We start from the raw sequence: 13,311 nt of genomic DNA on the forward strand, positions 1-13,311 counted from the left end.
CAATAATTTGTAACACATCCCTGGCCCAAAGAAAACTTTGCTGGGATTAATTACACAAAGATGGAAAGCACGGACAGCACCAAGGAATGCTACTTACTGCCACCACGGATAGTCAGAACACTCAAAAGACAACCGCTAACAATTTCTTCACCGGCTCGTATCGGGCCCTTGCTTCTCTTCCGTTCTGTGGGAAAGTCGATAAGAAACATTTCACCGTTTTCGGCTTAAGCAGCTCCACATTCGTGTTGTCATGTAATGTACAGCTGCAAATTTACATACCAAAAAGGTAGCTGCCCCTTTCAATCTATATATCAACTTTTGGGGCCCAAGCGTTTCTTAGTGCCTGTAACGTTTCATGCTGGCCTACACGTAAACATACTGATCACACAGTGATGAGGTTCACAGGACTCACGCTCAACTCTATCAGGAGTATATGGCTATCAGAATATAATGCAGCAAAGTCAGAATTTCAACTTGATCATCATAAAGAAAAAACTACAGGACGGTACGCATAATCGCATTATCAAGCATAAAGCACTAATATGCATATAAACATCCGAACAAGAAAAAATAACATCATTGTCTCTTAACCAGTTCTGAAGCTCCAGGATTTTCAGTCACAGGCTGTCAAAATACCCGCTCGGTAGTAGTGAAAGTATGTTAAAAACGATAGAGCAACACAATAACATCGCGTGCACAACGGACAATGGCGGATGAACATTAACTCTAGCGAATGTTGCAAAGGTAGTCGTGAATGCGACAATGCCACTGCTGATCACCACCCTACAAAGGTAAAAACATTGGGAATAGCATGACCTGCACAACGAGGACTACTTTGCTAATGACGAAACTGAGCGACTAGGTTGAGACTCTGGTGAAGCTGCTGACGAAGACACCAGGATAAATAAGAGGTACAGTCCTCTGATGCGAGAAACCGCTGTTGTATAAAGACAAATAGCTCGCTTAATTAAGCAAGTGGGACGGTCAGCCGAAATCTCTAACAGCCAAAAGAGTAAAATATTTCGTTCATACCCGAAAGCCAGTGATAAGAAAAACGCGCGTTCACCGCACTGCAATATGTTGCTGCATGAAATCAACACGCATGCTGGCGGCTATGAAAAAAAACTCTGCTGTCTAATCGATCCGAAGCTCAGCTGGTGGGCAGAGTATTATGTGCCATGAAACTGCGAATTTAGGGCGGCGTTTTCAAATACGTATAGCACTTTTAGCAGTGTTCGATAGACAAATCAATAATGCATTGTTTTGGTCAAAAATATCTGCAAGGAATGCCGTCGGTGTCCATCTTGTAAATGAGGTAATTGTTCACATGCGCCACTGCACGCCTTTACACATGCGAGGCTTCACAGGTTCCTCATAAGTGCTCGCCCTCACTGGAAGAAACAATTTCCTTTCGCAATTAGGAACTGTTGTACCTTGCAGGAGAAAAGTGTTCACTATGGTCACAAACGAAACACAAAGGTCAGAAGTAGAATGGCACCAATGACTAATTGGTCCTTGTACAATGCGAAACGAATTTGAAGGTCCCCGCTTCAGGTAGGTCCGAGGGCGGGACCCATGTGTGTGTCCACGTGATGGGAACTTTGACGAGGGCGGGACCCATGAGTGTGGCCACGTGATGGGAACTTTGAGATGCTGCTACGGTGCTGCGGTGGAATTTCTCCCGATATCGGGCCAGGTAAACTCTCTGGCAAGCCGATGTTGTGGGCCGCACTTGAACGCTCGCCGGAAACGCTGCACCGCTGGAAGAGCGACGTTGCAGATGGCAACCTGAGAGGAGGACAGGCAAGAGAAAAATGCAGGCGTTCGTCTTAGAAAACGTCTACTTAGTACACCTTTCTAAACAACTGTTGTGCTTAAGGAGTCGACAAATGCAGTGGCTAAGGCTTGTGGCCGCCAGTTTTCTGAGAGCCGTAAGGCGGCCGGACACGCTAATTAACAACATCCTTTCAACATTTAACATACCTTGGGACTGCGCAATGTCAAATCGCTGGTGCGAATTACCAGACAAATATTTTAACCTGCTTTATTAATGATTGTGTTCGAAAGATATTACTGGAACGTAGCCGGTATTTGCAACTGAGATCAGATTTGAGATCAGATTGCAGACGACCTCTTGAGGCTTTGCAATTTGCTGGAATACAGTAAGAAAATTTAATTTCTTTATGCCTAGGATTTCACTTGAAAACAAAATTGCAATGGGATTCAATGTTTTTTCAGGTTAGCAAGAAGGAACCCAAAGACAAAGTGTAGCCATAAAACTAGAGCAGCCCTTTGACATTACACGAAACTTTCTCTTTGCAATTTCCTGATGACACACGCCCCCCCCCCCCCCCCCCGGATTAATTCGAGAATGTTCCCACCCAGGCTCCGTATTGAACACGGAAGTGTTTCGCTACGAATTGCGAACCTGATGGTGATGACCGTGTCCTTTATTCTGCTGAGGGGCTGTTCGTACGCTGAATATGGCGACCAAGAGGAGCTGTTCTTTATGGCATCTAAGATTTGCGGTAGCCATAAAAATACTAGTCATGATGAAAGTCACATTTTCAAGCTCAGCATAGAGAGTCAGCGAATCACGATGAACAATAGGGCAACGGAAAAGTGTACAGAGGAGACGCCACCTGATTGCATGTAATCAAAGATCATGACGGTCGTACATCAAAATTGCAGGTAAAATATGAAATGGATGGAGAGCATATCGAGAACAAATGGCTGTCAAAAAGAAGAGTTGAAGAGCATAGGTACAGCAGGACAATGACGATGCGGTTTGGCGTTGCTTATCCCCTACAGCTTTCGCCTCAGTGCTTTAAAGCTTTGACGAACACTAAGGACCGCAATTGGACCTCAGCGCGTACGTGAATACTAGGCACAAACCTTTTTCTGAAGCTCGCGGCCTTCCGCTCCGCAGTGAGAGAAGCACTGCAGGTAGAAGAACAGATTTTCGAGTGGGAAACCCCAGAACAACTTTTGCCGGTCCTTCGAGTGGCCAGCGTCGCCGCCAGCGCCGGCGTAGGTCTGAAGGTCAGGTACGTTGCTAGCGGTGAGCGCCGCGTAGCTAGTCAGGTACACCTCGTGGGACTCTTGGGGATTGGCGTCCGGCAACAGGCCGCTAGCGTTCAACCCTGCCTTTAAGCGCAGTGTGTCCACGTAGAGACGCAACGCACCTGAATCGATGGTTTTGGGCGGGTATGCCTGGATACGCAGCGGGAAAAAAATTTCGGGCAACGCTTTTTGCATTGGCAATAAAACGAGCGGATTCATTCATTCATTCATTCATTCATTCATTCATTCATTCATTCATTCATTCATTCATTCATTCATTCATTCATTCGCATGATATGTGCTTCCAAACAGAGTTAGGCTTCGTTCTTCAAAATAGAATGTATGCAGTGTATTATGTCTTTAAATGTTTTTGAAGGCATTTTGTGACAACTGAGGGGCGCAAGCGATATTAGCTCGAATCTTCAGGATCAAGTTCCGTCAAATATGCACGACACGCAAAAGCGCATTATGGATAAAGCACGCACCGAAGGCCATCGAATTAATCATGAACTTCGATCATGCTGCTTATTATAAAACTTGTTGTTTATGAGATTTAGAAAGCAATTTTATATGGTTTGCTACGCTTCTATCATTTCGCTCCCGTTAGTAGGGTCCGGAAATAAGGAAATTAGAAGTTACGGAGAGCTCTTCAGTCTACTCACTTGCTTTGAATTCGAAAAAATTGTTTCACCGTGTGCTATGTTGACGGGTTCATTAAAGATTCATTCCTTTCTAATGACGCTCCTGCTATATAGTATACAGTCGTACGGAAAGGCGTACACTGAGTTCGCCGTTATTCGCCAAGATATAACATGATGTTGTGTCTCTATGGACTGCCTGCTCGCCTAGTAATCAATGTTCGAGGTTCAATTCCCCGCGCCTTCAGAATAAATTGTTTTCTTTCCTCTAGACGACACTGTCTTATTATATATTGTTGCCGCCACGCCAGATAATGGTGACGTCACTGACGGGTTTTCGGTCCACTGCTGCTGGTAAAATCCGCCGAGTTTCGTTGCCGGTGAGCCATGTAATTCTGTCGCGTGGATTACAGCTCTGCTCGAGTCTATAAGGCTGAAGCGACGCTATCGCCATCGGCAGTGCTGCGCCGCATCGGCTCGTGGCATGCGCTCGCGCTGGCTACTTGGGGCCACGTGCGGAGTAGAATGAGCGCAGTTGATACCTGGTTCCCGGCCTGTTCACTTCGTCCGCGTCGTGCTCCGTTTAATTTGTAGGGGTCTTATCCCCGTATTCATAAACCAACCCTTACCTTTTCTTTCGAGGTCCTTACCTTCGCGGCTCCTTTCCGAGTTTCATAACCAACCTTACCCTTAAATCGCACCTTTAGCCGCCCTTTTGGCCATGGAAAGAGCGCGCTCGCAAATGTAGCCCCCGCTGTACCTTAGTAGCCAGTTTCGTCAACTCAACATTGCAACCGAGTACGACGACCGCTTTTCCGATTCATCAATTCACGGCGTTAATGGAAGAATTCGAGCGAACCCGGAGCGGCGAGTGCTGAGGAATCGCCAGTACCCAATAGAGCCTTTCAACGACGAGTTTCTCGCGAGATAGCGCTTTTCGAAGCCTGCAGCGCTGGAACTATTGTCTATGCTGCCGTTGCACCGCTGCCCTGACGGACGAGGTTACCCCGTGCCGTTGCTGCAGCGACTTCTTGCCCCCATCGCTTTTACGGTGCGAGGACCTGCCAAGTTGTCACCAGCTACCTTGTCACTGTATCCCAGCCCACGGTTTCCCGGTTGCTATCGACTGTATCTGTCGTCGTCGCAGCAACATTGTTTCCGGCACTGGTCAAGTTTCCTTAAGCCGAAGATATGCGCAAATGAAAGTAGGAGACACAAGTGAGAAAACTTAGCTGGCGCGCACGCCGCTTGCGAACTGCCGCTCTATTGCAAGCGGGGACACACTGACCGCCAAGCATGGATGCGCCGCTCGAGTCCAGCTCCGCCCACAGCCGATGGCACGCTTTCCCACCGTTCAGCAGTGCCCTTGTCTTCAAGCAGACACCTAACATTAGACCTACGGAAGCAAGCACGTATATCTTTTCTTCTCTCTGTGATTTGCTGTCTTGATAGCAAGGTGACACTAACTAGGGCCAGGCCGAAATGATTGATTTCCAGCGGCTTTTGCCACAGTGCGACATGACGGCAGGGGGTGAGGTAATTAGTGTAGAAAAAATAACAATGTCCACCAGAGCCTCGTGCATTCGCTGACAACGCCTATAACCGGAGACCCGACCATAGCCAACTTGGACCTCATCCTCCGAGTGTAAACCGTCTCCAACCACTTCCGAAACCCCAAGCCGTTGACCACACCCCATTTTGCTCGCCACGCGCCTTCTGTTGCGTCACTGCCTTCGAGAATTGTAATCGTTATTCTTTAATTTACGTTAGGTAAGGGCGTACTAGAATACTATGTAAGTATGCGTCTATAACTCTCTTTTAGTAAATTTTGCCTCGTACTGCTTGAATGAATATCAAGAGCTGAATTCGCCTTCGTGTACTACAAAGAGCACAATATTTGTTTATGTCTTATATCGTGGCTCTGTTTTGTTCCCAACGCTGAACATAAATTGGCTAGCCATGGACGTCAAACTCCACTCTATTTTCCCTCAGTTCGTGAAAACGCTTCGTTTTTTTTACCGGAAGAGTGCCAGAGTTTTGTATTAAGTTCAGACAGTGCAGCGGCGCCTAAGAGAATTATGTCCAAAAATATGGAAGCCGAATTAAAAAATGCGCACAATGATCCTCGCGAAAACAAGGTCATAAATCAGACTCAAAAAGGTCAAGCATTTGGTTAGACGAACGGAAAAACGTTTAACAAGAGCGATAAGTACACTGACAACAAAAAGTGGAGCAATAGGATTAGAGGGCTCCAATCAGTTGCCGATCACGGAGAACAATATTGAAATGAGAAGTTTTGTACTATAAGTGAACTTGATACGTTTTGCCTTTTAGCATAAGGACACTACAAATAAAAAGTTCCGCTAAAAACACGTCTAGAAATATATTTTTATACATTTACAATGTCCGGTGCAAGAGTAATAGAGGAATTTCAGCCATGTTACACAATTCTCTACTGTCACCAGGATGTGAGCCCTCCCTAGAGAGAAATATAACTGAAGTGCATCGTAACAGAAATAAAGCGAAGCGGTTTCTTACACGAACTATATCTTTTTTTTAGCCGCAGTTTTATTGAAAATGTGCCAAATAACGGAGCCATGTTTTAGCATCCGTAGTCGAGCACCAGGTGTCAGCTCCTTTAGGATAGGATCATAACTGATTATAAGCGCGTCGGTTGAATTTCGATCGAGGTGAAATTTTAGAGGCCCGTGTACTGTGGGATGTATGATAAAGAACCCCAGGTGGTCGAAATTTCCGGAGCCCTTCACTGCGGCTATCTTCATAGACTGAGACGCTTTAGGACGTTAAAATCCCATAAGCCAAACCAGACTATAGCACTTCTTTTATGAATGTCTCTAAGAAGTTTCATTAAAGAATGTGCTTGGCTTCACATGCAGCGCGTGACCCGTTTTCCATGGGATGACCTCTAAGCATAGCATGGAAAGTTCGGACCCACAGTAGACTGCGAATACTACCGTCTCATTTATCTGTTTTCTTCAATTGCGAACAAGTATCCATTCCGTGATCTATTTCAATAAAGCACAGGTGAACTTGTCGGCATGCCTCGTTCTCTAGAGTACAGTTTATAGCTGGCTGTCAGAGCAACTGTGCCTTATATCTGCTCTATTATCTAATATAGTTGTCCTAAGGGATGTGGCATGCAACACATCAGTATGCCAAATTTTGTCAGCAGATAACCTTGGCAGGCATATATGCACAAAAAGCCCCTCTGTTGCACCGATCGTTATCGAAAGCGCAGTTACTTCACTGCAAGTAATTCTAATATATTTTCATTGAGTATCGAACAACATACCTTGAATTCGCGGTCGTAGAACAGTGTTAGCCGGAGCAATACGTTAATCTGGCCGACTAGTAATGTCCCGGCAAGTGCTGAAATTACGGCCATCGGATGGGAAGGCTCGTACAGTGGCGCTGAGGTCAGGAAGTGGTAGAGAGAGACTTCCCGCCCGACCACCAGCCGATAGGCGCGGACTGAGGCGATGCCTGGCACGTGGTAGATGCTGTGTCCCGGCCGATGGAGCGACTGCTTGAAGAAGGTTACAGCGGCCTGCGCAGCTCTTCAATACAGCTGAAAGAATCGTGGCGCTGTGTCGTTGGGAAGGTAGGCGAAGGCGTCATCCAGCATTTCCCAGGAGCTCGTCATATTGAAGGCACTGACAGCTACGAGCCCCAAAATTGAGCTGACTTGATGAATTAAGGACTCACTGTAAGAGCGCGAAGGCCTGAATTGACAGCTTCGACAGGCGCATGATGTTCCACGTGGGCTCTAGGTTCTTTTGAACATCCCTAAGCATCTGCCACTTCACCATAGGCATCACCATCTCCAAGGCCTTCATGCACTTGAATAGTTGGAAGTTGTGCTGGCTCCGTTCACGGCCCATATCTGCAAGCATGGTGTTCGTCAAATAACCAAAGGCCATTGGCGACAGCGCCCATACCACGTACGCACCCAAGAAAAGTTTGAAACGCTCCCGGGACTCGCTGCTGCGGTTCAACAGCTGCGAGTCAACCTGTGAGTACAGTTCAGGGTGCAGGTTCACCATTTCGTCCACGGGTTACAGTTGGGAGTCGTCTGGCAGATGGCCGTTGACAGCTCGCCGCAGTTCGGGCTCGCCCAAGTTGTGGCACTGAGGTACCGTGTCTTCTCCCCAAAAAAGGCGAACCATCTCGGCCACTTCTTCGTGAGTGCTCAGCACATGTCGGATCATTGTCGAGTAGGACTGACCTGTACCACCAACAATCTCGGCGCACCGTCTAAGGTAGTCATCTGCGCTGCCCCTCACAGACAGTGCCTCAATGTCGCGGATCCACTGTGTGCAGCGGGGGTCTAGCGTCATGTATATGGTGTTCTCAGCGGGTAGAAACGGATAATAATAATAATAATAATTCTTTATTGCGCCAAATATTTAAAAAAATGTACAGAAATCCGGCCTGCCAACGCCTCATAGGGCTTGAGCGGCAGAGCCCGACAGGCAGCGGAACCGCGCAGACATACACACAGGCAAAAAAAAAACACATTCAAAATAACGGACATCAAATTAGTATGACGGTGAGAACAAAATAGACACAAGACTCATGATACATGAAGGAAAAAAAAAATCCTCATCAGATTAAATCGCAAGGAAGAAAAACCAAAGTGGCATAACAATACCTCAGATCAGTGCAATAATTACAGCAGTAACCAATGACATCACAAGATTTACTTGACAGGTGGTAAAGCACATGCATGATGTCGTAAACCCTCTAATTAATGTATCGCAGCATCTTTTTTATTTTGTATTTAGTTTTTGCCCGGCGAACACTTGGAGGTAACCTGTTAAAGTGCCGACCGACGTAGAAGCCCCAGAACATTGGCATGCCATACTGCAACGAAGACCGAACCAGGGTGTTGAGAAGCTGGTATTGAGTTGCGGCAGATTTGCTTCGCCACTAGAGGCCAAGTTCTTTGAGGTGGGCGGTGAACACTGAGATGTTTCGGTCCTCCACCTGGAAGCGACACCCACCGCACAGGTATTGCGAAGCTGTTAGAGAACTTTTATCGATTTTTTTCGTGGCCGAAATACTCCGCAACTGAAGGTAATGTGCGATAGATAGAGTTGAAGTTGTTAAACCACAAGTGAGCAAGAGACGCAGTAATAGATGGTTCATGAAAAAGGCTGTGCACATGACGCTATTCGAAGTGTATGGGCATCGCAGATCTCACGAGTGCTTTACTGTTTCGCTTCGACCGCACTGAGGCCATCTCGTTCGGGATTGGATCACGCGTCTTGGGCACGGAGTTAAAAGATATCATATGTGTAACACTTGCTGTGAGGCTAGTTGTTCATCCAATATCTCTGATCAACCAGGGACAATAAACCAAGCCTTTTTTCTGCCAACTTCGCTCGGCACTCGTCACTAGATGACCGCCACACAGCGGTTGCGGCATTTTTATCCATTAATGTCCATTTATCCATTAATCATTTAGCGGAACAACGAGTTGTTTCTAGACCGAAGGATCGGGAACGAAAGAAGCACCGCCCATTTCCGCGATGGTCAAGCTGAAGTGATGCTGATGAACTTCAGCAAAGGATCCGTTACGCCAGCAATAGAACGACAATCGCTTTCTTAGAACAAATATAACATGTTCATGACGCCTTCGACCTCTCCGACAGAGCTCCTGCGGGCTCAGCTAAGAAAGATCACACGCCCGTTTTCGCCACGAACCGAGCCCTGCCCAAAAAGAAACAATACTAGATCCGCAGACTGCTTCAAAACTACAGCGAGTGCTTCTCGTCATCACCGAAAGTCCGACAAACGCCGATTGCCAAAAATAAATTTTAACCAAGCTGCACAACCGGCCTCTCCACCATAGTCCCTACCATGTGTCGCCGTGAGATTAGGAAGCCATCCGGGACCGAGCAAAAGAAATACTCCGCGGCGAAGTGATCCAGCTACTCCTTCTAGGTAAGAAGGAAGGTCATACACGTGAATTCCATTTACAATTAGCATTTCAGCTCTTTAGCACTAGAAGAGAGTGCTGCCACTTATATTGCTCGTATAAAATCGTAAAGCACACAGATATCATTTTTTCACTGCAGAAAAGCACGATTTGGTAGTGCCTGGATGAAAACAAGGTTGGAAAATGGCTCTCTTTGTGTGCATTTCACCGAAGAATGATGAGATGTGCGCTTGGGCCCGTTGATGGTCCAGACGAATGTTAAGCTGGCGAGCTTGCACAGCGTGCGATGGTCTGCGACCAACTTGAAAGGCTTGCTGTACAAGTACGTGCAGAATTTCGACGTTCCCGCGCTATATCAAGGCAGTGATTTCCCATCGTTGAATAGTCGGCTGCTGCTTTTGACAAAAGAGCGGCTAGCTTTTCCTTTCCCTCGCTCACGGCCTTGCACCCTCTGGACGCGCAAGGCGCCTTGCCCTACGCTGCATGCTTTCTCTAGGCATTTTTCTTTCGGCGTTCTAATCGAAGTATGCAAGCGCAGGCGCCAACTGTTAGAAACGCATAACTTCCTCGAATACTTCATCCTGCGGACCATACCGCTGGAATTCCAAAGTCCGGCTTCGTATCATGCGGCAAGGGTGCGGCAGGGGGCGAAAAGTTTATTCAAAATCGTCGAGAATTGACCGAAGACCCCGTGAATCTACACACCGCCTTCTCGTCGGTCAGCTCTGGAAACTTTGCGAAACCAGTGATTTTAAGAGTCTGTTTGTACTCGCTCATTGATTGCGATGTGACTTAGATACAGTAGGTGCTCTTCAGCGAAGTGGCGCTTTGCCTTCCAGTAATCTCCGGTGGTTTAGATTTCTCACGTTTAACGCTCCAAAGCTCCTTAGGCTATGAGGGATGCCGTAGTAGAGGGCTTGGAAAGTTTCGACTATCTGTGGTTCTTTAAGGCGGGGGTACCACGGCGGCCATCTTGGACAAGACGTTAGTTGAACCACCAGGGCGGCTCCACTTGTCCGTGGAAGCGAAAAAGCGCTCCTTCGAGACGGTCTGGTCCTCCTCTCTGCGTTACCTTGACCTCCTCTCCCTCGCGTTGTGGCAGAAGGAGGCGGTTAGTCACGGAGGGGGATAAACGCCATGACAATGACGACCGCGCTCGAACGTGTTTGGCACACGGGTACTGCTTCTTTCGTCCCTACCCACCCCTTGGCGGCCCTGCCGTGGTACCTGGCGATTCTTTTTTAGGAGGCACTATTTCGAATGTGACCTTTTGCGGGGCTAGTTGATGTGACATTGTGTCCAGTTGGAGTCAGCGCCCGTCCTGTCCGTCTTTCTGTGTGTTTTGTGTAGAATTTAGCGCTGTTTTTACTTTCCTGAACACGAAGTCTCTATATCTGTGACATTTACAGAAATTATATTTTGTTTCCATTTTTTCCAGAGTTGTACACGTTGTTTTATAGTTATTCTTTTCTCACGACCCTGACAAATATTTTGATGACTAGCAGCGGCAGCCACGGCAAGCAATATTACAAAATAAAGCTTCGTAGGTTCCACTGGCATCCATAACAAAGGGCCACAAGACATCTATTGGCTATGGCCTTCGTAAAACTATGGATGATGTCGAAATGGATGCAGCGGAATAGTAGATGACCTCTTGGTTTCAAAGGGTTGTTGCCATGCGTGTTGTCACAGCCTTTTCTGCGGTCAAAGGCGCGTGGCGCGTAGCTTGTGTGCTATTGATTCCCGTTCACCATACAAACGTTTATTTCGCAATTACAGGAAAAACACCAGCAGTGAAACATCAACCCGAGATTTCGAAGCATGGCGAGTGTTTTTATTTTTTACTCACACACTGCCAGTGCTATGTAGAATTCTAAGAGACAGCTGATATGGTAACAGTAAATAAGAGAAAATGGGCAGAATAAGGCATATCAGAATGGTACAAACATATTGCGTTCAAGTCGTTGGGTCAGTAGCTGCGGAGAGGTAGTCTGTGACGTTGAGATACGTTGCAAGTAATGCTGATTTTCTTTTTTTCCGCCCGCGCATCCGTGTATGATAACAAAAATCCCGAAAGCGCTTAGGGCCGCAGCCGGCAACATTCTTTTCGTTCACTTTTTATTGTCAAATAAACTACTACCACCACCAAGGTTCGAAAAACGAAAAGGAAACACTGGCTGCGAAACTTCCACTGGAGACTGCCGGACATAGCTGGCAAGAGCTAATAAGTACTCATTACAATCGCGTCAGGTTTCTCCCTACTGTGGCCTTAGCATAGCATTTCCATCCATTCATTGGAACTGCATTTTGTTGCCACACGAGGCAACGTTCCTGCTTTTGTGATATCGTTTTGTGATATCGGCGAGTGTGTAGTCTCAGCAGCCGTGCTCCGCTGTAAATAAAGTTTTATTTTTTATTCTGGTTCTTAGTGCGAACTTTTTTTTTGGTAATGAGCAACTAAATATAATGTACATACCTGAATAGAGCTACTCTCGCTCTGCCAGTGACGACGACCCCTTTCCGCGATAGGTCTAACGATTCCGCAGGTTTCGTGTGTGCAATTTCCGCAACCATCGAACGCGAATTCACGTTTTGGGGAATGCAAATGGCCAACAAATGAAGTTTTCACAACGGTGACCTAATATCGACTATTTTCACAGTGCAGGATGCACATGCAATGAAAGGAAAGCTCTGGTCGGACCCAGACTGCCGCGCTCTTGGGCAGCCAGCAGCAGTCACCGGCGTCGCTTGTGGATTAGGAATAAGGACGTTTTATTTCGCCATCGAACGTACTTCAGGATAAAGCGATTCAAAATTGAATATCACATAGGAGAAAGCAGGGACAATTAGAAGCGTCGGTCCTACGCGATGTCAGCAATCCGGCCACCGAATGTTTCCGAGGCGCGCGATCACATCGGTGGTTTCTACAAAGTTGTCGCGCTGCATAAACAAGCAAAGGAACAACAGGTACACAAATAGGATTAATAAAACAAAAGCGTAGCTCTCGTTTTACCTCACGCGAACAAACATAGCTGTTTGCATACAGCGCTGTAAAAAGGAGTACTGGTGTGCAGTCGCCCTGTGTTATTGGCGGAGCGAAGGGATGGCGACGTCAGTGCGGGCCGTGTTCGTGACTCGAAGGCATTCCAAAATCTCGAATGCCTTCGCGGAGCTCCATTGACTTGATAGTATGTCAGCCAAATGCCATTGAATAGTTCGTGCAGCTGCACAAGGCGACATCCGACTCGAATGACACTCGGTTGGAAGGTATTTGAAACGCCCGTGTAGCAGAGATATTGCTAATCTCAGGCTCGTGATGTTTTCTTAGATAACAGCATGCGATCAGACGCGAAAGCAATTACATCTGCTATGACATATTTTGCAAATATTTGCGAAAACAAACTAATTTTCACAATGTGCTGCAGCACCGATCGTCACTACCTGCAACACCCATCGTCACTATCATCATTTCCAAATAGCACCTCTTTTTGCCATGTGACAACGCAATGAAAGTGCCATTCGTTCATGGGGAGTGCGCTTCGTGAAAGTATCACTAAAGTTGCCGTGTGACAGGGGTATAAATCCCCCCACGCACGCGCACAAACACATTCAAACACGGAAAATGGTACGGTTTCAAAAATATCTTTG

General features: G+C 46.8%; 1 pseudogene; it reads right to left on the reverse strand.

Annotated features, from left to right (window-relative positions):
- Positions 1–1,656: 1,656 nt before the first annotated feature.
- LOC149328447 (uncharacterized) overlaps positions 1,657–13,311 on the reverse strand; it is a 478,240-nt pseudogene continuing 466,585 nt past the window's right edge.

This window comes from Amblyomma mixtum, chromosome 9 (assembly GCF_055824585.1).
Source record: "Amblyomma mixtum isolate Tamu chromosome 9, ASM5582458v1, whole genome shotgun sequence".
Lineage (NCBI taxonomy): Eukaryota > Metazoa > Arthropoda > Arachnida > Ixodida > Ixodidae > Amblyomma > Amblyomma mixtum.